The 27,177-nt window shown below is 39.7% G+C and overlaps 1 protein-coding gene across 4 annotated transcripts in view; it reads left to right on the plus strand.

Moving 5' to 3' along the window:
• The window catches only part of FBXL20 (F-box and leucine rich repeat protein 20), a 107,673-nt gene that overhangs the window by 14,422 nt on the left and 66,074 nt on the right, over positions 1-27,177 (plus strand). Inside the window, exon 2 of one of the 4 annotated variants that reach the window (XM_059150024.1) lies at positions 24,988-25,111. The exons of the other annotated variants lie outside the window; for them this stretch is intronic. The gene's annotated coding sequence lies outside the window, so the exon portion shown is untranslated. The remainder of the gene's footprint in view (positions 1-24,987; positions 25,112-27,177) is intronic. 4 annotated transcript variants of the gene reach the window in all.

Raw genomic sequence — 27,177 nt, forward strand, 5'->3', positions numbered from 1 at the left:
TATATATATTTTCAGCATGTGTATGTATATATATATATATATATATATATATATATATATATGGCATCCTACTAACCCCCTCCTTCAGTAGGAGAGAGATTTGAACTTCTCAAGTAACAAATTGATACAGTATTTTACATATTAAAGAACACGTTCCCGTTTATGATTTCATTTGAACTTAAAAAAAAATCTTGTGTGTTAGATGGAGGGTATTTCTCTGCTGTTTTATAGATAAGAAAGCAGATGCTCTGAAAGGCTGTTATTTTCCCAACATTAAATAGCTAAGTATAAAAGCCAGAACTTTAATCCAGTTGACTTGAAGTCTGTTATACTTGTCTCTAGTGTATGCTGACAAGAATCAGTTGTTTTGAACAATTTATTCATTATTCCTCTTTTTTTTTTTTTTAAAGATTTTATTTATTTATTTGACAGAGAGAAATCACAAGTAGGCAGAGAGGCAGGCAGAGAGAGAGAGAGAGAGGAGGAAGCAGGCTCCCTGCTGAGCAGAGAGCCCGATGCGGGACTCGATCCCAGGACCCTGAGATCATGACCTGAGCCAAAGGCAGCGGCTTAACCACTGAGCCACCCAGGCGCCCTCATTATTCCTCTTTTGATCCATAACAGGCGTTTATAAGATGTTGGTTAGAACTGATTTAACACTTGAGTTTATGGCCATGAAACTGAGCAAAGCTAATTGTGTGGAGGGATTACAAAGTATGGGAATAGAACCTGTACTTTGGCTTAGTAGCCATACTTACTAGCCAACTTAAATAACTCCCTTAAACAGCCATGAACAAATATTCTGTGTAAAGAATATCAAGGTACCTGTGTAAATTACGGTTTGACCAAAAGCTCTTAGTATATAATCCATATGGTCTAATAAAACTGAGTTGATTACCTTCTTTACTGTAATTCTTTGTGAAGACTAAGAGTGAGCTATTAAAACAGTTCAATAAGTATTTGTAGAACCTTGAATATAAGTTTGTGAAGCTTCATATTAAGCCTTTACAAGTATTCTTTGGTTTGACTTACAAAGTCTGGGCAGCATTTTCCTCAGTTTTGAATTGAGCCACTCAGGCATCTCTATTTATTTCAGTAATGTAAAATTTGCATTAAAAATAATCCCATAAAAAAAAGTGATCCCATCCATGGACACCTTGGTGGCTCAGTCAGATAAGCGTCTGCCTTTGGCTCAAGTCGTGATCCCAGGAGCCTGGAATCGAGGCCCGCATCCTCTGGCTCCCTGCTCAGTGGGGAGCCTGCTTCTCCTTCTGCCTGCTGCTCCCCCGGCTTGGGCTTGCTTGTTCTCTGACAAATAAATAAAATCTTTAAAAAAAAGTATCTCACCCATGAAAATACAAGGTGTTCTAGAGTTATGGTCAGGATCTATCTGACCCTTCTAACCATTATCAAATACATGTTTATTTTTTATTTTATTTTATTTTTTTTTAAAGATTTTATTTATTTATTTGACAGAGAGAAATCACAAGTAGGCAGAGAGGCAGGCAGAGAGAGAGAGGAGGAAGCAGGCTCCCTGCCGAGCAGAGAGCCCGATGCGGGACTCGATCCCAGGACCCTGAGATCATGACCTGAGCCGAAGGCAGCGGCTCAACCACTGAGCCACCCAGGTGCCCCTCAAATACATGTTTAAATGAAATGTGTAATTAACTCATTTTAGTCTTTTTTTTTTTTTTAATAAGTAAATTCTAGGCCCAGTGTGGGGCTTTAACTGATGACCCTGAGTTGAAATATCTACTAACTGAGCCAGCCAGCCACCCTATACCTTTTTAGTCCTGACAATACTACATACCTACATAGGATCCAGTTTTGTTCTGTGTTTTACATGCTCTGGGTATAGTCAGGTGACTGGGGTTTTGTGGGTGTTGTTGGTAACAGTATTGGTGACAGTATTGGTATTGAATTAACATGAGAATGATAAACCGTAGGATTCAGTGCAGTATTAGTCTGGGAACTAGGGGAGAATATATAGGCTCCACATTTGCACTCAGTGTTTTTCTTCTCTGCAATTAAGCCTGGATACACATTCAGGATGAACATTAGCTAGTCAAATAGTATTTGTAGGTAATTGTTATGCTTAGTGCCAGGAGTACTCTTTTTAAAAAATTTTTTTAGTATTTATTTATTAGAGAGCAAGTGTGCATGAGAGAGCACAAGTGATGTAGAGGGAGAAGCAAGCTGCTTATCAAGCAGGGAGTCCAACATTGGACTCGATTCCAGGACCCTGGGATCATGACCCGAGCTGAAGGCATTCACTTAACCGACTGAGTCACCCAGGCGCCCCATCAGTAGTACCCTTAGAAAAGGAAAGCATCGGATGGAAATCAAAGTAACACTTAACCAAAACTAGCTCAGTAAACTTTCCTGTATGTAGTTTTTATTTATAGCAGCTGAGTTGGCCTGTGACTGTTTAAGTGGTGTGCTCTGTGAAGTGTTCCCATTATTGTAGCCAAGGGAAACTAGCCTCAGCCTCTTTGGCTGTCCTAAACTAACTTCAGGTCCCTAAGTTCAGTGTATTTCAGGGACATGTTTCTGGCCACTTCTGTCTTAAAGGCCTGTGGTCTAATTTGGGACTGAAAATAGAGGCTCAATTAAATTACTTATTCCTGGAAGAGAAATGAAACTATAATTTTCTGTTTATCTTAAAGTGAGTTTCAAGTGAAAAGTAATTCCTCCATAGGTAATCATTGGTAAATTACAGGTAAATTACTTATTCCTGGAAGAGAAATGAAACTATAATTTTCTGTTTATCTTAAAGTGAGTTTCAAGTGAAAAGTAATTCCTCCATAGGTAATCATTGGTAAATTACAGGTAAATTACTTATTCCTGGAAGAGAAATGAAACTATAATTTTCTGTTTATCTTAAAGTGAGTTTCAAGTGAAAAGTAATTCCTCCATAGGTAATCATTGTTAATTGTTTATTATATATACTTTTGTAAATTATGCATCTATTATGTATGATTATCTTCATATTTTATGAATAAACAAGATTATACTAGACATAAGTTTTTTAGCATCTTTTCCCTCTTTTAAGTTAGTAAGTTTTATGTAGTTTATATAAGCAATAAGAAATTCTTAGTTAAAATATTAAAACATTTTAAGTATCATAAAAATTTCCTCTTATATTGCCCATAATCCCGATCCTGTCTACCTAACGAATAAGAACCAGTTTTAAACTTTGCGAATATCCTTATAACTCTTTTATTGTGCTTTTCTTTATGTATGTGCTTTTTTTTTTTTTTTTTTAAGATTTTATTTGAGAGACACAGACAGCACAAGCAGGTAGAGTGGCAGCGTGAGAGGGAAAAGCAGACTCTCCACTGAACATGGAGCCCACCGTGGGGCTCGATCCTGGGATGTCTCGTGATCATGACCAGAGCTGACGGCAGACGCTTAACAGACTGAGCCACCTAGGCACACCTTTTATTATGATTTTATATAGCATTAGTTTTCTGTGTATGTGTTTACATAATTAATCTCATATTGTATCTGTCATTCTGTAGTTTTAAGTACAGTATGTCTTTTTTTTTTTTAAGATTTTATTTATTTATCTGACAGAGACACAGTGAGAGAGGGAACACAAACAGGAGGAGTGGGAAAGGGAGAAGCAGGCTTTCTGCTGAGTGGGGAGCCTGATGGAGGGCTTGATCCCAGGACCCCGGGATCATGACCTGAGCCGAAGGCAGTCACTTAACGAACTGAGCCACCAGGCGCCTCACTACAGTATGTCTTAAGAGATCTGTAGATGTATTTCTTTTAACAGCTACATAGTATTATATAAATACTCTAGTTTATAAAGCTAGCTATTAATGGACCTTTAGGTTTTCTCCTTCGCAGATTAAACAAAAATGCAACAAATATTCTGGTACCCATATGTATGCCTTCTGGTGTATATGTGCAAGTGTTCCTTTATGGCAAATACCAGGGAGAGGGATTTTGGGGTCATAGGGAATATGTTTTTAGATTTATTAGATATTGTCAAATTGACTTCTGAATTTATGTTTCAGCCCATAGTGTATGAGTGAACTTGTTTCTTTATACCTTCACTCAAAAATATGATGTTTCCCAACTTTAAAATTTTTTGTTGACTGGTGAAAAGTTGTATTTTAGTGCTTTATTTTGTATTCTCATTACTACTGAAGTTGAGTGTCTACTGTTTTATGTTATAGTCTTTGATGTTTTATATTGATCACTTTTGTTTCTTCCATAGATTACCTATTTTATCTTTTGTCAAGTGTTAAAAATTGGGTTGTGTTCTTCCTAGGCATTCCTGATATTGAATACTAGCCCTTTGTCTACTTACATATTTGCAAAAACTTCCATTGAGTGGGCTTGTCTCTTTGCTTATATTTTTTCTGTATTTATATAAAAAACAGTCCCTTATTCTAAGATTATAAATATCCTTCCTTATTTTGTCACATTAAAATTTTTTTTCAGGGGCGCCTGGGTGGCTCAGTGGGTTAAAGCCTCTGCCTTTGGCCTAGGTCATGGTCTCAGGGTCCTGGGATCGAGCTCCGCGTTGGGCTCTCTGCTCAGCAGGGAGCCTGCTTCCCTTCCTCTCTCTCTCTCTGCCTGCCTCTCTGCCTACTTGTGATCTCTGTCAAATAAATAAACAAAATCTTTAAAAAAATTAAAAAATAAAATTTTTTTTTCATCTGTTTTTAATCTTCCTGAAGTTTATTTTGTAAGATAGGGTTCTAAATGAGCTTTCCCCCCATATGGATACCCAGTTATTCTACCATGGTTTAGTCCATCTTCTCCCCACTGGTTTTGAAATGCCTTTTTTTTTTTAAGATTTTATTTTTTATTTGACAGAGAGACACAGTGAGAGAGGGAACACAAGCAGGTGGAGTAGGAAAGGGAGAAGCAGGCTCCCCGCTGAGCAGGGAGCCCAATGAGACACTCGATTTCAGGATCCCGGGATCATTACCTGAGCAAAAGGCAGACACTTAACTAACTGAGCCATCCAGGTGCCCCTTGAAATGCCATTTTTAACATAAAACTAATTAATTCAGAGGTCTGTTTTTGAACTGTGTTCTGATTCATACATTTATTTTTTATTGCCAGTACCACAGTTCTGGTTAATTGGCCTTATACATTAATTTGAGGAAATTCATAACTTCATAATATTTTCTTTCCTGTTCATGAACATTATACATATTTAGCTTTTTCCAGCACATTTGTATAGAGTTCTTCCTTTACAATTTTACCCCATTTTTATTTTTGCATTCTTTATCATTTTTAATAATATTATAAGTGGACCTTTTTTCTGTTATATTTTCTAATCACTAATTCAGTCAGCAAATATTTGTTGAGTAATTTATACATGCATGAGATTGCTATTGATGCTGAGGGTATAAAAGTGGACAAAATGCAAGAAATGCCCTTTGGGAATTTAAAATGTAGTGAGGGAAATTCGACATAAAACTGGTTTTAATAGTAATTATAGGGGTGCCTGGGTGGCTCAGCAGGGTAAAGTGTCTGCCTTTGGCTCAAGTCATGATCCCAGGGTCCTGGGCTCTCTGCTCTGCAGGGAGCCTGCTTCCCTCCTCTCTCTCTGCCTGCCTCTTTGCCTACTTGTGATTTCTGTCTGTCAAATAAATAAATAAAATCTTTAAAAAAGTAATTATATAATATGTTGGATGCTGATAAGTACTGTGGACAAAAATGAATACAAGAAAAAGAGGAAAGGAATTGGGCATGGTTCGTAATTACATAAAATGGTTAAGGAAGACCTGACAGCTGAAGTGACCATTTGAGCAGAGTTAGAGACATCATGGACAGAGCACCTAATGCTCCCTTGGTGGAGCCTGCAATTCCTGATCTTGAGTTTCTGAATTCGAGCCCCATGATGGCTGAACAGATTACTTAAAGGAAAAAAAAAATGACAGGGGTGCCTGGGTGTCTCTGTCTTTTAAGTGTCTGCCTTCAGCTTGGGTCATGATCCCAGGTTCCTGGGATTAAGCCCCACATTGGGCTCCCTGCTTGGTGGGAAGCCTGCTTCTCCCTCTCCTTCTCCCCCTGCTTGTGTTCCCTCTTTAGCTGTGTCTCTCTCTGTCATATAAATAAATAAAATCTTTAAAAAAAATTAAAATTAAAAAAAGGAGCAAGGAAAGACCATTATAGGAGAAGGAATGCAGATATGAAGGTGGGATTGCGCTTGTTGTGTTCGTGGAATGGCCACCAGGTAGGTGCCTGTGGCCAGATGATGGTGAAGTTGGGTTGCTGTGGGAGGGAGTGAGGTCAGAGTTAGAAGTGAGAATGGAGAGGGGTTGATGGAGAGCAGGGCAGACCATGAATGGGCTCATTGGCTCTTAATTTTATTCTGATGAGGGAAGCCAGAGGGATTTGGGGGCAGAAGAGGAACATGCTGTATTTCAAGTTTTGAAAGGATCATTCTTGCTTTTTGGAGAAGTATTGTATAACTGGTGTTTAAGGTTCTTGCAGTAATTCAAAAAAGTAATAGTTGTATCTTGTGTGAACTTGATTGTGGTGGAGGTTTAGGAAGTAATTGGGTTCTGATATATCCTGAAAGCAGAGCTGATAGGATTTACTGTCATTAGAAAGCTATGAAGTATGTTGATTTTTGTGTGCTCATTTTTGTATCCAGTTAGGATGCTCTCAGCTACAAGTTAACAGGAAACTTGTTTAGTAGCTTAAATAATAAGATGATTGTTATCTCACATTATAAGGAATCCAAAGCAGAGCTTTTTCTAGATTAAAAATCATGGTTTAGAGAAGGGGCTTTCTAAGTCCAGTTTCCTTAACAATCACCTGGAAAACTGGCAAGTCACCTGACCCATAAAATTGCATTTCTAGGAAATATAAAGGTGATCCCTAAGTGAGTATCACACTTTGGAAAATATTGACTTGGAACACAATAATGAGAACCATAATTTAGTGTTCAGTGAGCAGAACTGTGGAACCAGACTACCTGGATTCATATCTCCCCTCCACTATTTCCTGTCTGAATTTTAAAACTTCAGGTATATTGATCTTAAGGTGCTGTTTTCTTGGTCATTTCTTTTTTTTTTTTTTTTTTTTAAAGATTTTATTTATTAATTTGACAGAGAGAAATCACAAGTAGACAGAGAGGCAGCCAGAGAGAGAGAGAGGGAAGCAGGCTCTCTGCCGAGCAGAGAGCCCGATGCGGGACTCGATCCCAGGACTCTGAGATCATAACCTGAGCCGAAGGCAGCGGCTTAACCCACTGAGCCACCCAGGCGCCCCTTCTTGGTCATTTCTAATTTTGATTTAGTGTGTATAATATATGTATATTAGTTACTTATGATAATAGGTGTTTGATGTTTCTTTGTGGTCAAGAGCATCATCAGTTTTTGTAAATATTCTGTGTTGGAAGACAGTAGAATTTTCTGTTTATTGAATGCTTGGGTTTGATGTGGAAAAAAGATCACAGACAAAAGATTTTAAAATGAGACTGTCTTTTTAAAAGACTGAATTGCAGAAAGGAAGAAGTGCTTATGAGCCAGAGGCTGGAGACCAGAATACCCCATCTTCTTAACATTTCTCAAAATTGTGTCTATTTATATAAATATAGATACCCCCTTAAGTAGAGGAAACCAAAGACTTTTAGGTGGAGAAGGAAAAGTGGATTAATTGTCTCCTCCTAGGGGAGGGGAAAGCGGACCTTGTATTTCTTTCTTTTTTTTTTTTTAAGATTTTATTTATTTATTTGACAGACTTATATCACAAGTAGGCAGAGAAGCAGGCAGAGAGAGAGGAAGGGAAGCAGGCTCCCCACTGAGCAGAGAGCCCAATGCGGGGGGGTCGATCCCAGGACCCTGGGATCATGACCCGAGCCAAAGGCAGAGAGAGGCCTTAACCCACTGAGCCACCCAGGCGCTCCCGGACCTTGTATTTCTAACCTAGAAAAATTTTAAAAGTCTGTTTAAACGTGGAAAACTTCGAGAGGGCTAGTGATAGTTTTGAAAGGGATCATAGTGTTTGTCCAATAAAACATTTTATTTTATTATCTATTATTTTCTTTTCTTTTCTTTTTTTTTAAAAGATTTTATTTATTTATTTGTCAGAGTGAGCACAGCCAGACAGAGTGGCAGGCAGAGGCAGATGGAGAAGAAAGCTCCCACTGACCAAGGAGCCCGATGTGCGACTCCATACCAGGACGCTGGGATCATGACCTGAGCCGAAGGCAGCGGCTTAACCAACTGAGCCACCCAGGCGTCCCTTATCTATTATTTTCTCAAGATCTTTTCTAATTGCTAACATGCAGCACACTGTCTTACTGTGGCAAAGCTGATTTTTTCATCCGTTCATACTTTGGCTAAGATCACTATTTAAAATTGTGTGACTTAGGAACACATCTAATCTCTGCACCTCAGTTTTCTTACTTACGAAATGGAACTAGTCATAGAATCATTTCCAGAGTTGTAAGAGTTAAATGATGCCATACATAAAAAGGGCTTACAAGGGTGCGGGGCATATAATGTCCATCAGTGAGTGTAAGTTGTTTGAGTTCATTAAACATTTCTTTGATCAAGCTTGTTACATATGTGTTACTCAGATCCTAGAGGTCTCTGTTAACATTTTGTCTGTCTGTTGGTTTCTATAAGAATATTAAAATTCTCCAGCCATGTTGAAATTTGTTTATTCCCCCTCTTTTTTTTTAAAGATGTGTTTATTTGAGCGAGTGCGGGCTAGCGAGTGGAGGGAGGAGGGGCAGAGGGAGAGAGAGCGGTAAACTGACTCTGTGATGAGTGCAGAGCCCTGAGCCCAACTCGGGGCTTGATCCCAGGACCCTGAGATCATGACCCGAGCTGAAACCAAGCCTTTCTTGTAGTGCAGTTCTTCATATATTTTGAAGCTCTGTTGTCAAATATGTAAACTTCAACAAATGTTAAATTTTCTTTGTGAATTGCTTCTATAAGGAAAACCTCCTTTTTATTCTTAATGATTCTGTCCTTGAGTTAAATTTTATCTAATAATATTGACATCAAGTTTTATTCTTGAGTACGGGCTCTCACGTTCTAGATTTTGGATTGAGAGTTCTTTATACTACTTTTTCCTAATCCCTGCTTTTAAAAAGTCTACTATTATTATTGTCATTTTTAATACTTGACCCCAATTTTATTTTTAAAGATTTTATTTATTTATTTGAGAGGGAGAGTGAGAGAGAGCATGAGAAGGGAGAAAGTCAGAAGGAGAAGCAGACTCCCTGTGGAGCTGGGAGCCCAATGCGTGACTCCATCTGAGGACTCTGGGATCAAGACCTGAGCCGGCTTAACCAGCTGAGCCACCCGGGCACATAACTTCACCCAACTTTTTTAGTGGTCCTTGTTAGGAGAATTCATGAGAATAATGTAGTTCATCACTACTGTAAGCAGAGGCAGAAGTACCTGGTACACTTTTCTTCTTTGAAGGTAGATCCTTTCTAAGTTATTTTACTGTAGATGTATGGGTGGCGAACTCAGTTATTATATATGTGGGGACATCTTTCTTTTCTCCTAACTGGTGGGGTCCCCTTAGGTTAGCTGGGTACAGAGCTCTCAGTTGCATTTATTTTCCCTTAATACCCTGAAGATATTCCTCTGTTATTTTTTTTTCTTTAGATTTTATTTATTTAAGAGAGAAAGCATGAGCAGGACAGAAGGGCAGAGGGATAAGGAAAAACAGACTCCCGCTGAGCAGGTCCCACATGGGGCTTGATCCCAGGACCCTGAGATCATGACCTGAGCCAAAATCTGGAGTTGGTCATTTAACCGGCTGAGCCACCCAGGCACTCCAGCTGCTATGAATATTCTTATGAATAAGTATGTGTTTGAAATCTGTTTTCAGTTCTTATGGGTATGTACTTAGGAGTGGAATTGCTAGATTATGTGGCAGTTTTATGTTTAACATATTGAGGAACTGCCAAAGTTTTCCACAGCAGCTGCACCATTTTGCATTCCCACCAGCCATGTACAGTGGTTCAGACTTTTCCATATCTTTAGTAGCAGTTGTTCTTTTCTTTTTCCTCCCCTCTTTTTTGCTTATAACATCCTAATGAATGTGAAGTAGTATCTCATTGTGGGTTTTTTTTGTATTTCCCTTATGACTAATGATGTTGAGCATCTTTTCATATGCTTTTGACCACGTGTGTATCTGTTCAAATTATTTGCACACTTTTTAATGGGGTTATTTATGTTTTTATTGTTGAGTTGAAGGAATTCTTCCTTTCTTTTCCTTTCTTTTCTTTCCTTTTCTCTTCTTTTTTCTTTTCCTCCCTCCCTTCCTTCCTTCCTTCCTTCCTTCCATTCTCCTCTCCTTTCCTCTCCTCTTCTCTCTCTTCTCTCCTTTCTTGTAGGCTTCATGCCCATTGTGGAGCCCAGTGCAGGGCTTGAACTCAACGACCTTGATTCTTAACTGACTGAGCCACCCAAGCACCCCGAGAGTTCTTTATTTTAGATACTAAACCTTTATCATCTATATGATTTGCAAATACTTTTTCTGCATGGTTTGTAGTTTTTGATTGAAAACAGAACATCTTGAATATTAAAATGTGGCAACTCTGGAAATCACATTCTCTTCCCTCCAGGGTTTGTTGATCCTGCTTATGGTAGTATTGTCTGTTGAATGTCTTCTCTGAATTAATTCTGTCAAGTGTGCATTCTTTGTCGTGTGTAGCCACTGATACGTCTGTTCCATTAGTGTGGTAGTCAGCTAACAATTTTACAGAGATTTCCTTAAACACCTGCAACCAAAATTTTCAGTCATTGCTGAGAGTCTCTTTGCACATGTTGGGACATGCCTGCAACACTCAGCCAGACACTTTAGCCATCACCTCCTGTTTTTGCACACCCTTAAGATCAGCCAGCAGTGACAGCTTAGGGACTTCTCACGTCTTTCTTGAGCATGTATACAACCTGAGGCATGTGTGGGGCCTTTAGATTCCCAGGAATATGGTGGGGCTTTTCAGCACCCTTCCGGACATCTCTTCCTCTGGTCCTTTCCTCCCTAGTCCTCTTTGATTGGTCTGCTGTTTGCTCTGCTATCTGTCCCTCAGACAGTGTGACTAATACATTTGACTATAAATGTTTTGGACAAAGTAGTGTAGTTTCGTTAGTACTAGGTTCCTTTCGAGTGCAGCAAAATAAAGAGAAACCTTTTGAGCCAGTCTTCCAGGGAGCGACCAGACAGGTCAAGACGAATAATTGCAGCACTGGCTTAGTGAGTTAGAAGATAGTCAACACACTAAATAAAATGTAAGCTTTGTAATAGAACTGTAAACAATGTGCCATGGATTATAGGGAAGCAAGAGAACTTCTCTACTTAGAGAATTTTGGGACTTCTGAAGTAGTCTCAAATAAAGCATCCGCCTTATCCTTGCCAAACTTTTAGACAAATGCAGAAAATAGGAGTGGCTGATAGGGGCCAAAATATCACTTAAATTACTGAGAGAGACCAGGTTGGAGGATACAGCTTTCAGTGTATGAATCAAATTTTGCCTTTAAAGAAAAAAAAAGTTTTTATTTATTTATTTGACAGACAGAGATCACAAGTAGGCAAAGAGGCAGGCAGAGAGAGAGAAGGGGAAGCAGGATCCCTGCTGAGCAGAGAGCCCAGTGTGGGGCTCGATCTCAGGACCCCGGGATCATGACCTGAGCGGAAGGCAGAGGCTTTAACCCACAGAGCCACCCAGGCACCCCAAATTTTGCCTTTTAACCTAAATTCTTTAGGTAGGCCCTCCTGGTTCCAAGCAGTGCTGTGCTGGATTAAGCCTTCTGACACAAGGGAGAGTCTATTCTCTAAAGAAGTTGAGAACATTTGCTCCAAACCTTGAAAAGGTACAAACACAGATGAACCAAGTTTGCTCTTCACGCTTCTAAGATTAACCAGTCAGGTAGGTTCAGATAAGTTATTCCATCTCTATGAGTAAAGAAATACAGAGAAGCCAGGGGTGGGCTTAGAAAAAAGTTCTTCCTCATGGAAACCTGCAGTGGGAGATATTCCTCTGTAATGGAGAGGATCAAAGAAGCTTTCATGAAGGATATGAAATTGGAGTAGAGCATTTTTTTTTTTTTTAAGATTTTATTTATTTAAGAGAGAGACAGTGAGAGAGAGCATGAGCCAGGAGAAGGTCAGAGAGCGAAGCAGACTCTCCATGGAGCTGGGAGCCTGATGTGGGACTCGATCCCGGAACTCCAGGATCCTGACCTGAGCCGAAGGCAGTCGTCCAACCAACTGAGCCACCCAGGCGTCCCACATTTTTTTTTTTTTAAAGATTTGTTTATTTTAGAAAGAAAGAGAGAACACAAGTAGGGGAGGTGCAGAGGGAGAGGGAAAGAGACAATCTTAAGCAGACTCCACACTGAGTATGGAGCCCATCATGCTCCTGGGTGGCTCAGTTGTTAAGTGTCTGCCTTTGGCTTGGGTCACAATCCCAGGGATCGAGCTCTGCATCAGGCTCCCTGCTTGGGTGGAAGCCTGCTTCTCCCTCTCCCACTCCCCTTGCTTGTGTTTCCTCTCTTGCTGTGTCTCTCTGTCAAATAAATAAATAAAATCTTTATAGAAGAAACCAAGAGTCAGACGTTTAACCAGCTGCACCACCCAGGTGCCCATGGAGCAGAGCATTTTAAAAATAGATAGATTTCTAGGTAGAAGATAAAAAGCCAGAGAGATGAGAAGATTTAGGCTCTCTTTGAAAACAAGAAGTAGTCTAATTTAACAGAGTATTTGAGTTCTTGATTTCAGTTGTGGTACCCTTTGGGAATTAATTATCAAACGTAAACATTTAGCCCTTGAGCAGTAAGTAGTTGGCTCATTTTCAAGGTTATTTGACTTGAAATATTACAGACATCGCCTCTTTCTTGTCTTAAGACAGTGAAGTAAAATTATTTCCTGGCTCATTTGAAAATCACATAAAAACAGGAATATAAACTCCCATCTCTGAAACTATGAGATGTCTGTAATCCTGCTTGTATGGGAAGAGGAAAAGCAGAAGGAAATAATGATTTAGCAGAGGAGAGGAAGGTCAAACCCAAGTGCCTATAGAGGAGAATACTGGCAAGAGACATATCATGATTTGTCCACGGGACACCTGTCTGAGAAATTCAGAGCATGGAAATACTGTATACCATAGATGGAGGTTGAGAACAGGGGGGTTGTCTGAAAGTCTGTACTGGGAGATGGATCCCTCTCTGCCCCACCTCCCTCCTCTCAGTATTTATCCCCTTCACCCTGAATAGTTGGGCAGCTGTTATCAGCCTTACAGAAGTCAGGAGACTGTTCTTTGGAGGAATTGAATTTGAGAATTTCAGGACCTAGGACCCCAAGCCCCAGAGGAGGATGGGGCTGATCTGCTACACTGGATGTTGGAAGTTCCCAGTCTCTTTCCCTCCCCTAGTTCCAGAATTCTGTCCACTAAGTAAAAGATTAAACAATCTTCCTCCTATTAAGAAAATGGCCCCAAAGAAAAGATAGCTGAATTTAATAATTATGCTTATATATTAACAGGTTCATGCCTATCAGTGTTGATTTAAAAAGAAATCTGTAAGCATATTTTTCTTCATTCTTTACAGTTGATGGCAGACAACTGCATGAAGTCATTCATGACCAAACTATTTATAGAACTGCCCCATAGAACAAAAGTTCTAGGGAATCTACAAAAGCCTTGGATTAGTAAAATGGAAAAAAATTTTTTTTAAAGTAGGCTCCATGCCCAGTGTGGGGCTTGAACTCGCAACTCTGAGATCAAGAGTCACATATTCCACTGACTAAGCCAGCCAGGCGCCCCTAAAATGGAGAAAAAAAAAAAAAGATTTTTTAAAGAGGGAGGGGTCTAATAAAAGGTTGCAAGTATTATTTTAGAAAACATAACATATGCTATTGATATTTTAGAATGAAGTACGGATTAATTTACACCAAATATGAAGGATATAATCCCAACATTTAACAATGCATGTAGATTTGTGAAAAATCTCACCGTCTTAACTTTTTTCATTTTGCGTTGGAGTCACCGCTGGTTTGGGGAGATAGGATCAAGCGTACTGCCAAAGAACAGAGTTATTAAGCTTATGATCTAGGTTAAATCCTGTGTTGATTATACCTACAGTAATGACACTGGCCTGTTTTTTTCCCCACAGTCTGTATTGATTTTAATTTTGATCCTTTTTTTTAAATGCTTACGAAAAAACCGTAAATATAAGCCTGTTTTAGTACATTCTGTAATCCTTAGGTAAAGTACATTTTTAAATTTCTGTTCTCTTTTTGGTTTCCTTATTCCCCCCCAGTTTAAAAAAGATATTTATGGGGCACCTGGGTGGCTCAGTCAGTAAACGTCTGCCTTTGGCTCAGGTCATGATCCCAGGGCCCTGGGATCGAACCCCACATGGAGCCCCACATTGGGGTCCCGGCTTAGAGGGGGGCCTGCTTCTCCCTCGGCCCCCTGCTGGTGCGTGCGCTCTCTCTCTCTCTCTCTCTCTTTCTCTCTCAGGTGAATAAATAAAATCTAAAAAAAAAAAAAAGGAATTTGAACTTTATAAAAAAAGATGTTTATTTATTTATTTATTTGGCTGAGAGTTATATAAAGAGAGAGCATGAGTAGGCAGAGAGGCAGGCAGAGGGAGAGGGAGAAGCAGGCTGTCTGCTGAGTAGGAAACCTGATGTGGAACTCGATCCCAAGACCCTGGGATTATGACCTGATCTGAAGGCAGCTGCTTAACAACTGAGCCACCCAGGCGCACCCCCCCCTTTTTTTTTGAATTTCCAGTTTTATTGAGATGTAATTTGATATATAAGCATGTAAGTTTCAGGTATACAGTGTGATGATTTGGTATGTGTATATTTTGCATAATGATTACCACAGTAAGGTTAGTTAACACATCTGTCACCTCACAGTTAACTTTTGTGTGTGGTAAAGATGTTGAAGATCTACTCTCTCAACAACTTTCTATTATACAATACAGTAATGTTAACATACTCACCAAGCTCTACATTATATTTGCAGAACTTACTCATCTTGTAATTGGAAGTTTATGCCCTTTGATCACCTTCATCAATTTCCCCCACCCCTCAAGACCCCAGCAACCACCACATTTAAGTGAGATTATACAGTATTTATCTTTCTCTCACTTACTTTACTTAGCATAATGCCCTTATCCATTTTGTTTTAAAAGGGAGGATTTCCTTCTTTTTTATAATTGAATAATATTCTTGTGTGTGTGCTCGCGTGCGTGCGCGTGCACCCAGAAGTAGGATTGCTAGATTATATGGTGGTTCTATTTTTAAATTTCTAAGGAACCTCCATACTGTTTTTTCATACTGTTAATGGCTGCACCAATTTTACATTCCCACCAAGAGTACACAAAGATTTCTTTTCTTTTCTTTTTTTTTTTTTTTTTTTTAAAGATTTTATTTATTTACTTGACAGAGAGAAATCACAAGTAGATGGAGAGGCAGGCAGAGAGAGAGAGAGAGGGAAGCAGGCTCCCCGCTGAGCAGAGAGCCCGATGCGGGACTCGATCCCAGGACCCCGAGATCATGACCTGAGCCGAAGGCAGCGGCCCAACCCACTGAGCCACCCAGGCACCCCAGAGTACACAAAGATTTCTATTCCATATCCTCAATGGCACTTGTTTTCTCATGTCTTTTTTTTTTTTTTTTTTTTTTTAAGATTTTTTAATTTAGTTGTCAGAGAGAGAGAGGGAGAGAGAGCAAACATAGGCAGACAGAATGGCAGACAGAGGCAGAGGGAGAAGCAGACTCCCTGCCGAGCAAGGAGCCCGATGTGGGACTTGATCCCAGGACACTGGGATCATGACCTGAGCCGAAGGCAGCTGCTTAACCAACTGAGCCACCCAGGCGTCCCTCATGTCTTTTTAATAATAGACATTCTGATGGTGTGAGGACTGTATCATTGTAGTTTTGATTTGCATTTCCTTGATGATTAGTGATGTTGAGCACTTTTTTTTTTTTAAGATTTTATTTATTTATTTGACAGATGGAGATCACAAGTAGGCAGAGAGGCAGGCAGAGAGAGAGGAGGAGGCAGGCTCCCTGCTGAGCAGAGAGCCCGATGCGGGACTTGATCCCAGGACCCAGGGATTACGACCTGAGCTGAAGGCAGAGGCTTAACCCACTGAGCCACCCAGGCACCCCACACTTTTTTTTTTTTTTAAAGATTTCATTTATTTGACACAGAGTGAGAGTAGGCAGAGAGGCAAGCAGAGAGAGAGGAGGAAGCAGGCTCCCTGCTGAGCAGAGAGCCTGATGCAGGGCTGGGGACCCCGGGATCATGACCTGAGTAGAAGGCAGAGGCTTTAACCCACTGAGCCACCCAGGCACCCCTGAACACTTTTTCATACACTTGCTGTCATTTATATATCTTCTTTGGAAAAATGTGTTATTAGTGTCCTGTGCCCATTTTTTTTCTTTAAAGATTTTATTTATATATTTGACAGACAGAGATCATAGTGGGCAGGGAAAGAGAAGGAAGCAGGCTCCCCGCTGAGCAGAGAGCCCGATGTGGGGCTCGATCCCAGGACCCTGAGATCATGACCTCAGCCGAAGGCAGAGGAAGGCAGAGGCTTTAACCCACTGAGCCACCCACGTGCCCCTCCTGTGCCCATTTTTAAATTGGGTTATTTGTTTTTTTGCTGTTGCTGTGTGAGTTCTGTATTATTTTGGATATTAACCCCTTTTCAGATAAATAGTTTGCAAAAATGTTTCCTGTTTTATAGGTTGCCTTTTCATTTTGCTGATCATTTCTCTTGCAGTATAGAAGCATTTTAATTTTTTTTTTTTTTTAAAGATTTTATTTATTTATTTGACAGACAGAGATCACAAGTAGGCACAGCAGCAGGCAGAGAGAGAGGAGGAAACAGGCTCTATGCCGAGCAGAGAGCCCGATGCGGGGCTCGATCCCAGGACCCTGGGATCATGACCCGAGCCGAAGGCAGAGGCTTTAACCCACTGAGCCACCCAGGTGCCCCAGCATTTTAATTTTTTATTTAAAAAGGTTTTTTTAGTAAGTAAGCTCTGTGGGACTTGAACTTATGACCATGAGATCAAGAGTTGTATACTTGGAATGCCTGGGTGGCCCAGTCAGTTAAGTGTCTGCCTTGGGCTGAGGTCATGATGGATCGAGTCCCACATCCGGCTCTCTGCTTGGTGGGGAGCCTGCTTCTCCCTCTGCTTGCCACTCTCCCTGCTTGTGCGTGCTCTCTCTCTCGCTCTCTCTCTGACAAATAAAAATTTTAAAAAGAGTTGTAGAGGCACTTGGGTGGCTCAGTTGGTTAAGCGTCTGCCTTCAGCTTGGGTCATAATTCCGGGGGCCTGGGATCAAGCCCCATATTGGGCTCCCTACTGCCTGGGGAGCCTGCTTCTCCCTTTCCTCCCCACTTGTGCTCTCACGTGCTGTCTCTCTCTCTCTCCAAAAAAAAATATATATGTGTGTGTGTGTGTGTGTGTGTGTGTGTATACACATATATATGTATATACACATATATATATTTTATATATATTTATTTTATATCTATATTTATATTTTATATTCTTTTATATATACATATATATGTGTGTATATATATATCCGGGGCACCTGAGTGGCTCATTTGGTTAAGCGTGTACCTTCAGCTCAGGTCACAGTTCCAGGGGCCTGGGATCGAGCCCCATGTCCGGCTCCTTGCTCAGTGGGGAGTCTGTTTCTCCCTCTCTTCTCTACCTGCTGCTCCTCCTGCTTGTGCTGTCCTTTCTCTCTCTGTCGAATACATGAATAAATAAAATCTTTAAAAATATAAAAGATGGGGCGCCTGGGTGGCTCAGTGGGTTAAGCCACTGCCTTCGGCTCAAGTCATGATCTCAGGGTCCTGGGATCGAGCCCCACATCGGGCGCTCTGCTCAGCAGGGAGCCTGCTTCCTCCTCTCTCTCTCTGCCTACTTGTGATCTCTCTCTCTGTCGAATAAATAAATAAAATCTTAAAAAAAAAATATAAAAGATTTACCCCTGGGGATAAAAATATATGTTTATAAATAATAAAAAATTAAAAAAATATATAAAGATTTAAAAAATTTTTTTAAAGTCTTTAATAAAGAGGTTTAATCAAGTTGGTTGAGCATCTGCCTTCTGCTCAGGTCCTGAATCCCAGGGTCCTGGGATTGAGTCTGTCATCGGGCTCCTTGCTCAGTGGGGAGCCTGCTTCTCTCTCTGACAAATAAGTAAATAAAATCTAAATAAATAAAGTTGTATGTTCTACTGACTGAGCCGGCTAGGAGCCTGTGGAAGCTTTTTTTTTTTTTTTTTTTTTTTTTTTTTAAAGATTTTATTTATTTATTTGACAGACAGAGATCACAAGTAGGCAGAGAGGCAGAGAGAGAGAGAGGAGGAAGCAGGCTCCCTGCTGAGCAGAGAGCCCGATGCGGGGCTCGATCCCAGGACACCGAGATCATGACCTGAGCCGAAGGCAGCGGCTTAACCACTGAGCCACCCAGGCGCCCCAGCTTTTTTTTTTTTTAAGATTTTATTTATTTGGACAGAGAGAACCAACACAAGCATAAGGGAGGGGCAGAGAGGGAGGGAGAAGCAGACTCCCTGCTAAGCAGGGAGCCCCAGATGGGCCCGATCCCAGGACCCTGAGACCATGACCAGAGCTGAAGGCAGACACTTAAGAGCACAGGTCCGCCCCCCGCCCCACAGAAGCTTTGTAGTTTATAGTCCCACCTGTTTTTTGTTTTTGTTTTGTTTTGTTTTGTTTTTGAGAGTGAGAGAGCTAGTGCACTTGAACGGGCAGGGGAAAAGGAGAGAGGCAGTCTTAAGCAGGCTCCATAAGTTTGGATCTTAACTACCCTGAGATGATGACTTGAGGGGAAATCAAGAGTCGGGTTTAACCAAATGAGCCACCCAGGTGCTCTGATGTAGTCCCACTTGTTAATTTTTACTTTTCTTGCTTGAATTTTTGGTGTTCTATCCAAAATATCATTGCCAAGACCAGTGTTGAGCATTTTCACTATGTTTTCTTGTAAGCGTTTCACAGTTTTGGGTATTATATTTATTTCAGTCTTTAATCCATTTTGAGTTAATTTTTCTCAGTGGTATAAGGTAGAGGTCCAGCTTCATTCTTTTGCATGTGAATATCCAGTTTTTCCAGTACCATTTATTAAACAGACTGTCTTTTCCCCATCGAATATTCTTGGGTCCCTTTTCAAATATTAGTTGACCATATATGCGTGGGTTTATTTCTGTGCTCTTGATTCTGTTCTGTTAGTGTATGTGTCTGTTTTTATGCAGGTGCCATACTGTTTTGATTACTATAACTTTGTGATATGATTTCAAAGTAAGAAGAGTGATGATTCCAGCTTTGTTTTTTCTCCAGATTGCTTTGACTATTTGGGGTCTTTTGTAGTTCCTTAGGGATTTTAGGATTATTTTTTCCATTTCTGTGAAAGAGTGCCATTGGAATTTTGATAGCGATTATGTTGAATCTGTTGATCACTTTGGGTAGTATGGACATTTTTAACACTATTCTTACAATCCACGAACATGGGCTTTCTTTCTATTTGTGTCTTCAGTTTTTTTCATCAGTATCTTACAGTTTTTAGTGTGGAGATCTTTCACCTCCTTGGTAACATTTATTAAGTATTATTTTTGGTGTTGAAAATGGGATTGTTTTCTTTATTAAGATTTTCTATATATAAGATCATGTCATTGGCAAACAGATAATTTTACTTCTTTCTTCTGATTTGTATGTCTTTTATTTCTTTTTCATGCTTAATTACTCTGATTAGGACTTCTAGTACTATGCTGAGTAGGAGTAGTTAGAGTGGGGGTGCCCTTGTCTTGTGTTTTATTTTAGAGGAAAAGCTTTCAACTCTTCACTGTTGAGTGTGATATTAGTTGTGGGTTTGTCATATATGGTTTTTTTTTTTTTAAGATTTTATTTATTTATTTGACAGAGACCCCAAGTAGGCAGAGAGGCAGGCAGAGAGAGAGAGAGAGGAGGAAGCAGGCTTCCCTGCAGAACAGAGAGCCCGATGCGGGGCTCTATCCCAGGACCCTGGGATCATGACCTGAGCCAAACGCAGAGGCTTTAACCCACTGAGCCACCCAGGCGCCCTGTCATATATGGTCTTTATTGTTGAAGTATATTCTGTCTGTTTCTGATTTGTTGACAGTTTTTATCATGAAAGGTTGTTGAATTTTATCCAATGTTGTTTCTGTACCTGCTGAGGTTGATCATATTTTTATTTTTCATTCTATTAATTTGGCATATTAATGTGGTATATCACATTGACTGATGGTATATTGAACTATCATTGCATCCCAGGGATAAATCCTACTTGATCATGGTGTATGATTCTTTTAATGTGCTGTTGAATTTGGTTTACTATTTTGTTGAGAAATTTTATATCTGCATTCATCAGGGGTATTGGCCTATAGTTTTCTTTCTTTTTTAAAGGCTTTTTTTTTTTTTTTTTTTACTTTTTATTTTATTTATTTGTCAGAGATAGAGCACAAGCAGGGAGAAAGGCAGGCAGAGGGAGAAGCAGCCTCCCCACTGAGCAAGGAGCCCGATGTGGGGCTCATTCCCAGGACTCTGAGTTCATAACCTGAGCCCAAAGCAGCGGCTTCATGGACTGAACCACCCAGGCTTTCCTGGCCTATAGTTTTCTTAGAGTTTCCTTATCAGGCTTTGGTAACTGGATAATACTGGCCTCATGAAATGGTTTGGGAGTATTTTCTCCTCTTTAGTTTTGTTGGGAAGAGTTTGAGAAGGATTGACATTAATTCTTTAAATTCTTCCTGGAATTTACCAATGAAACCATCTGGTCTTTTTAAAAAAAATTAATTTAATTTCTTTTCACTGTAACAGAATTCATTGTTTATGCACCACACCCAGTGCTCCATGCAATACATGCCCTCCATAATACCCACCACCAGGCTCCCCCAACCTCCCACCCCCCAACTTCTTCAAAACCCTCAGATTGTTTCTCAGAGTCCATAGTCTCTCATGGTTCATCTCCCCCAGAAACCGTCTGGTCTTTTTTTTTTTTTTTTTTTTTTTAAGATTTTATTTATTTATTTGACAGAGAGAGATCACAGGTAGGTAGAGAGGCTGGCAAAGAGAGAGAGAGAGAGGTAAGCAGGCTCCCCGCTGAACAGAGACGTGGGACTCCATCCCAGGACCCTGAGATCATGACCTGAGCCGAAGGCAACGGCCCAACCCACTGAGCCACCCAGGCGCCCCATGGTCTTGAAGGACTTTTATTGGAGGAGGTTTTTACTTACTGATCCAGTCTCCATACTAGTTATTGGTATGTTCAGATTTTCCACTTTTTCATGATTCAGTCATGGAAGTGTTAAATAAACTGATGCACATTAAAATTTTGTGTAATTTATTTGAGCAAACACTGATTAAAGTCACAGAGTGCCTGTCCAGATGATGTTTTAGAAGTGTTCCACCCACAGTACTAGAGGCAAGGTTTTTATAGATTAGATGCAGAAGAAAAATAAAGAAATTATTTAATTGGCTATCTTTTATATGGTTATCTTGTTTGAGATTTTTCTTCGGTGTTTTTTTGTTTGTTTGTTTTGTTTTTGTTTTTTCTTCCCCAGATTCCAGTGCATTGACTCTGGCTTAGGTCTTGGTTTGCATTCAGAGGCTGCCGAAGTTTTGGTTTCCATACCAAGGCGTTAGAGGCACCTCAGGCTAATGGCCTTTTTATTTGATTACTTTAACATTAGGTTGTCATGTGTTTTTAGGAATTTATCCATTTCTTTTAGGTAGTCCAAGTTTTCAGGGTATAATTGTTCATAGTAGTCTCACAATCCTTTACATTTTTATTGGTATCGTTTGTAATATTTTCGCTTTCATCTGTAATTTTATTTGTTTGAGTCCTCTTTTTACCCTTAGTTAGTCTGGTTATAGGTTTCTCAGTTTTGTTTATCCTTTGAAAGAACTGGGTCTTAGTTTCATTTATCTTTTCCGTTGGTTTCCTTCATTTCTGCTTTAATCTTTATTATTTCCTTCTAACTTTGGGCTTAGTTTTTTTCTTCTTTTTTAGTTTCTTCAGGTGTAATGTTTAGTTGTTTGAGATCTTTATTCTTAAGATAGGTATTTATGGCTATAAGCTTTGCTCTTAGAACTGCTTTTGCTGCATTCCATATGTTTTGGTATGTTGTGCTTCCATTTCTGTTTGTCTCAAAATAGTTTTTGATTTCCTTTTTGATCTCTTCTTTGATCCAGTGGTGGTTCGGTAGTGTGTTGTTTAATTTGCATGCATTTTGTGAAATTTCCGTTTTTCCTACTGTGACTGATTTTTAGTTTCATACTTGTTATATTATGATTTATAATAAATAAATATATTGGTCTTTGTCCATAATTCTTGGCTCTCAACTCCCAAAACCTTTGGAATTTCCTAAATGATAAGAGCAATGGAAACTTCTTTTGTTAAAATACTCGATCTTCCATCCTCAGTTTAGAGCCACAGAGGTGAAATGGCATCTTGTTACTTACAACAAGCCACTTTCAACCACACTGCATTTATGTTAATAAAGTGGTTTTTGGAAAGTCTCTAGTAAGCCTCTGAGATAGAGGCTGGTAAGGAAACCAATCTTGACTACAGGATTAGAACTTTCAGTCCCATTTCTCTCCTCTCTTAACCCCAAGAAGATAAAGGGGCTAGGAGTTGAATCACTTGCACATGGCCAGTGATTTAAACAATCATGTCTATATAATGAAGCCTCCATAAAAACTCGAAATGGTGAGGTTCAGAGATCTTCCATGTTGGTGGCATCACATACCAAGAGAGTGGCACACCCTAGTTCTTATGGAGATAATAGCTCCTGTGCTCAGAACAGTTTTGGACCTCTTCCTATGTACCTCTTCATCTGGCTCTTCACCTATATCTATAAAATAAACTGGCAGATGCAAGTTAGTGTTTCTATGGGTTCTGTGAACCTCTCAAGCAGATAAATTGAACCTGAAGAGGGGATCATGGGAACCATCAATTTATAGCCAGTTAGAAGCACATGTAACAACCTAGGTTTGCAGTTGGCATCTCAAGTAGGACAATCTTGTTTTGTGGTACTAAGCCCTCAACTTATGGGATATGATACTGTCTCCTGTAGATAGTGTCAGAATTAAGTTAAATTTGTAGGATACCCAGGTAGTGTCTGCTACGGATTGGAGAATTACTTGATGGTGTTGGAAAACACACATCAGAATACCATTGTGGTCAAGAAAAATACTTGATATAACATCTGTATTATTGAATTTGTTGAGATTTTTTTGGTGCTCTAACATATTCTGTCCTGGAGATTTTTTTTCCTGATTATTTATTTATTTATTTTGAGAGTGTGTGCATGAGCATGCAGCATGTGTGAGGAGAGGGAGAGAATCTCAAGCAGACTCTGGTTCTGAGCACAAAGCCCCAAAGAGGGGATGCTGAATCTCAAGACCCTGAGATCATGATCTGAGCTTAAGTCAGAGTGTGATGCTTAACTGACTGAGCCACCCAAGTGCCCCTGTCCTGGGGAATGATTTTGTGTGTACTTGAGAAGAATGTATATTCTGCAGCCCTTGGATGGAATGTTCTGTATATGTCTGTTAGGCCCATTAGGTCTACAGTGTTGTTCAAATATTCTGTTTCCTTATTGATTCCCTGTCTGGTAGTTCTGTTGTAGAGAGTAGAAATAAAATTGCTGTTTATCTCTCCCTTTAGTTCTGTTGCTATTTGTTTTATATATTTAGGTGCATAAATATTGACAATTGTTATATCCTCTTGATGAACTGACCCCTTTATCGTTATATAATAATGATGTATTATATCTTCATCTCTTGGTTACTTTATTTTTTAAGATTTTATGTTATTGTTATTTTACGACTTTATTCATTTGTCAGAGAGAGAGAGCAAGAGCGAGCGCACACAAGCAGGGGCAACAGCAGACAGAGGAAGAAACAGGCTCCCCACTGAACAAAGAGCCCAATGTGGGATTTGAACCAAGGGTCCTTGGAGCATGACCTGAGACAACCATATACAGTAGCATAGTTTTCTTGCTTGATCTTGGGATCTTTAATGTATCCTATAATTATAGTTTTTCTATAAAATTTGTTCCAGCAAGTAACATAAGTGACTCTTTTAAGTTATTTTGTGAAACCACATTTCCTGCTCTGTATTTATGTAACTGCTAATTGTTTAATCTAAATGAAGGTTTTTTAAACTTATCCCTATTTAGTTTCCTCTTGGTACTGTCCTTTAGAAATTATACTGAATCCGGGCGCCTGGGTGGCTCAGTGGGTTAAGCCTCTGCCTTCGGCTCAGGTCATGATCCCAGGGTCCTGGGATAGAGCCCCGCATCGGGCTCTCTGTTCTGCAGGGAGCCTGCTTCCTCCTCTCTCTCTCTCTGCCTGCCTCTCTGCCTACTTGTAATCTCTCTCTGTCAAATAAATAAATAAATCTTTAAAAAAAAAAAAGAAATTATACTGAATCCTAATTCTTTCAACAAAGGTATTGCCTAATAGGTTTTATAGTCTCCACAATTTTAGTAAATATGCTTAATGATTTTATCAAAAACATCTAAAACTAGTGTTTTGATCAAACATGGGGTTTGACTGAGAGGACATGTATTTCCATTCCTCTTCAAATAGTACAAAATTACAGTAAAGGAATAAAAAGAGGCACAAGATCCCAAGGACAAAAATGAATGGAAGAAGAAGAAACCATAGATGAAAAATTTCAACTATTTTTTAGAAGATAAAAAATGGATAGAAGAGTGTTAAGTGATTTAGCCAAACAGAGGAAGGTACATCCTGGGTTGTCTGCAGAGACAAGGAAATGAGTTTACCCAACACAGCCTCCCCAGAGAGTCAAGACTTGGTGGCAAAATGTCTCTGAAAAGACAAGGATGAGGCTTGAGATTAAAAGTAGGTAATGTTAAAAAAACAAAACAAAAAAGGTAATATTTGAAAGTCTTAAATGAAGTGGTTGAATCATGCAAACTACTTCTTCCTCCTTTAGGAAACTGGGGATTTTTTTCTCCAAGAAAATGGAAGCTGGGGGTTCTGGATCCAGGAACATCAGATGCATGAAGAGGATAGGGGTTTGGAGCCAAGGAATTAAATGAAAATCTGCATACAGACTGGTGGGTCTTCAAAGTAAAAATGAGCTTCCGTTAAGCTTCTTAATGCCATGAATAGAAATTGACAGTCAAGGAATAACCAGATAGTTGAGGAAGCCTCTAAAATAAGAGGCCAGGAGTACCTGGGTGGCACAGTCAGTTGAGTGGCTGACTCTTGTTTTTTTTTTTCCCCCCCTCAGGTCATGATCTCAGAGTCAAAAGATCAGCACAGAGTCTGCTTAAGACTCTCTCCCCCCTACCCCTTCCCTTGCACGCATCCTCGTTCTCTGTCTTTCAAAATAGATAGATATTTTAAAATAAAATGGGAGGCCAAACAAGTAAGAGAGGGGGCAAAGAGCAAAGGAGGGAGAAAACTGGGGTTAGGGGGGAGAGGGTTTTAATCTCTAAGAAATGAAATATTGCATCTTCAAAAGAACAGGGTGTTATTTTGAAAATCTTGAAACAGATAAGAAATAACATTTGCAAATAGAAAATATTATAATTACACCCCCCTCCAAATAATGGGAGGATTGTGGATAAATTTGAAACAGTTTCCTAGGAATTAGAACCAAAAGATTAAAGGAGGGAAGTAGAAGATAATCTTTTTAAAAGATTTAATTTATTTGAGGCAGAGAGAACATGAGAGAGAACATGAGCAGGGGGAGGGGCAAAGGGAGAAGCAGGCTCCCTGTTCATCATGACCTGAGCCAAAGGCAGATGCTTAACCAACTGAGCTACCCAGGTACCACCAGAAAAAAATAATTTTTTAAAAGATTTTATTTATTTATTTGACAGAGAGAGATCACAAGGAAGCGGAGAGACAGGCAGAGAGAGAGGGGGAAGCAGGCTCCCCGCTGAGCAGAGAGCCCGATGTAGGGCTTGATCCTAGGACCCTGAGACCATGACCTGAGCTGAAGGCAGAGGCTTAACCCACTGAGCCACCCAGGCGCCCCAAGAGAAAAATAACTTTTAAAATTCAAGATAGTCTATTATTGGACCTTGTGGTCTAATAGAAATTCAGATATGAGGGCGCCTGGGTGGCTCAGTGGGTTAAGCCGCTGCCTTCGGCTCAGGTCATGATCTCAGGGTCCTGGGATCGAGTCCCACATCGGGCTCTCTGCTCAGCAGGGAGCCTGCTTCCCTCTCTCTCTCTCTCTGCCTACTTGTGATTTCTCTCTGTCAAATAAATAAATAAAATCTTTAAAAAAAAAAAAAAAAAAAAAAAGAAATTCAGATATGAGAGGACAGAGAAAATAGAAATGATGCCTTAAAAATCTCCCAGAACATTGTCCAGGTCATAGATTGTAAATTGAAAATGCTGAAAGAACAGTAAAAAAGGCAAAGACCCAAGAGGTGTGATTATGAAATTTGGTAAACTGGAGATACAGAAACTTTACTAAAATCTTCCAGAAAGGGTAACTAGAGGTTACATTCAAAGGACCAGTCAAAAGGGCATTACGTATCACAGTAGTAACAGAGGGAGGTAGAAATGCATCAAGCTGTGTCTTCATATTATCTTCATTGGGAAGGATTTCCTACCTATAATTTTATTCCCAGCCAAATTATCAATCAAATGTGAATCTGAAATAAAGATATTTTCAGACGTGCAGGTGACTCCAAAATTCTAGTTCTCATGAGCATTTTGTTGTTGTTGTTCATAAGTTGCCCCTAAATAGCAAGAAAGAAGAAAGCAGGTTCAAGAAGCAGAATTCAAACAGAAGAGCTAAGGGAGAGCCCAAGATGACAGCTGTGTAGCCAGTCCAGAGCATCCCCGAGCAGAATGAAGCAGAAGAAAGAACAAAGGGTTTCGGGAACATACAGCTGCAGGAAAAAGACCGTATCTGATGTATTTGAGCTATGGAAAATATTGATAGATATGTGACAGATGTTGGAGCTTTTGAGGAAAAGTTAAAAATACATAGAAAACAACAACAAAAAAATGAGGTAGTCATTAATTTGCAGAGAGAAGTACCTGGTCTTACTGCTCTACTTGGCTGAGTACTGACTGGTACCTTTTACTCTGACTCTTGATTTAAACGAAGACCCATAAAATTACATGGGATGTGGAGAATGGAGGCAGAAGCTGAAAC

The sequence above is a fragment of the Mustela lutreola genome, chromosome 15, assembly GCF_030435805.1.
Source record: "Mustela lutreola isolate mMusLut2 chromosome 15, mMusLut2.pri, whole genome shotgun sequence".
Classification (NCBI taxonomy): Eukaryota; Metazoa; Chordata; class Mammalia; order Carnivora; family Mustelidae; genus Mustela; species Mustela lutreola.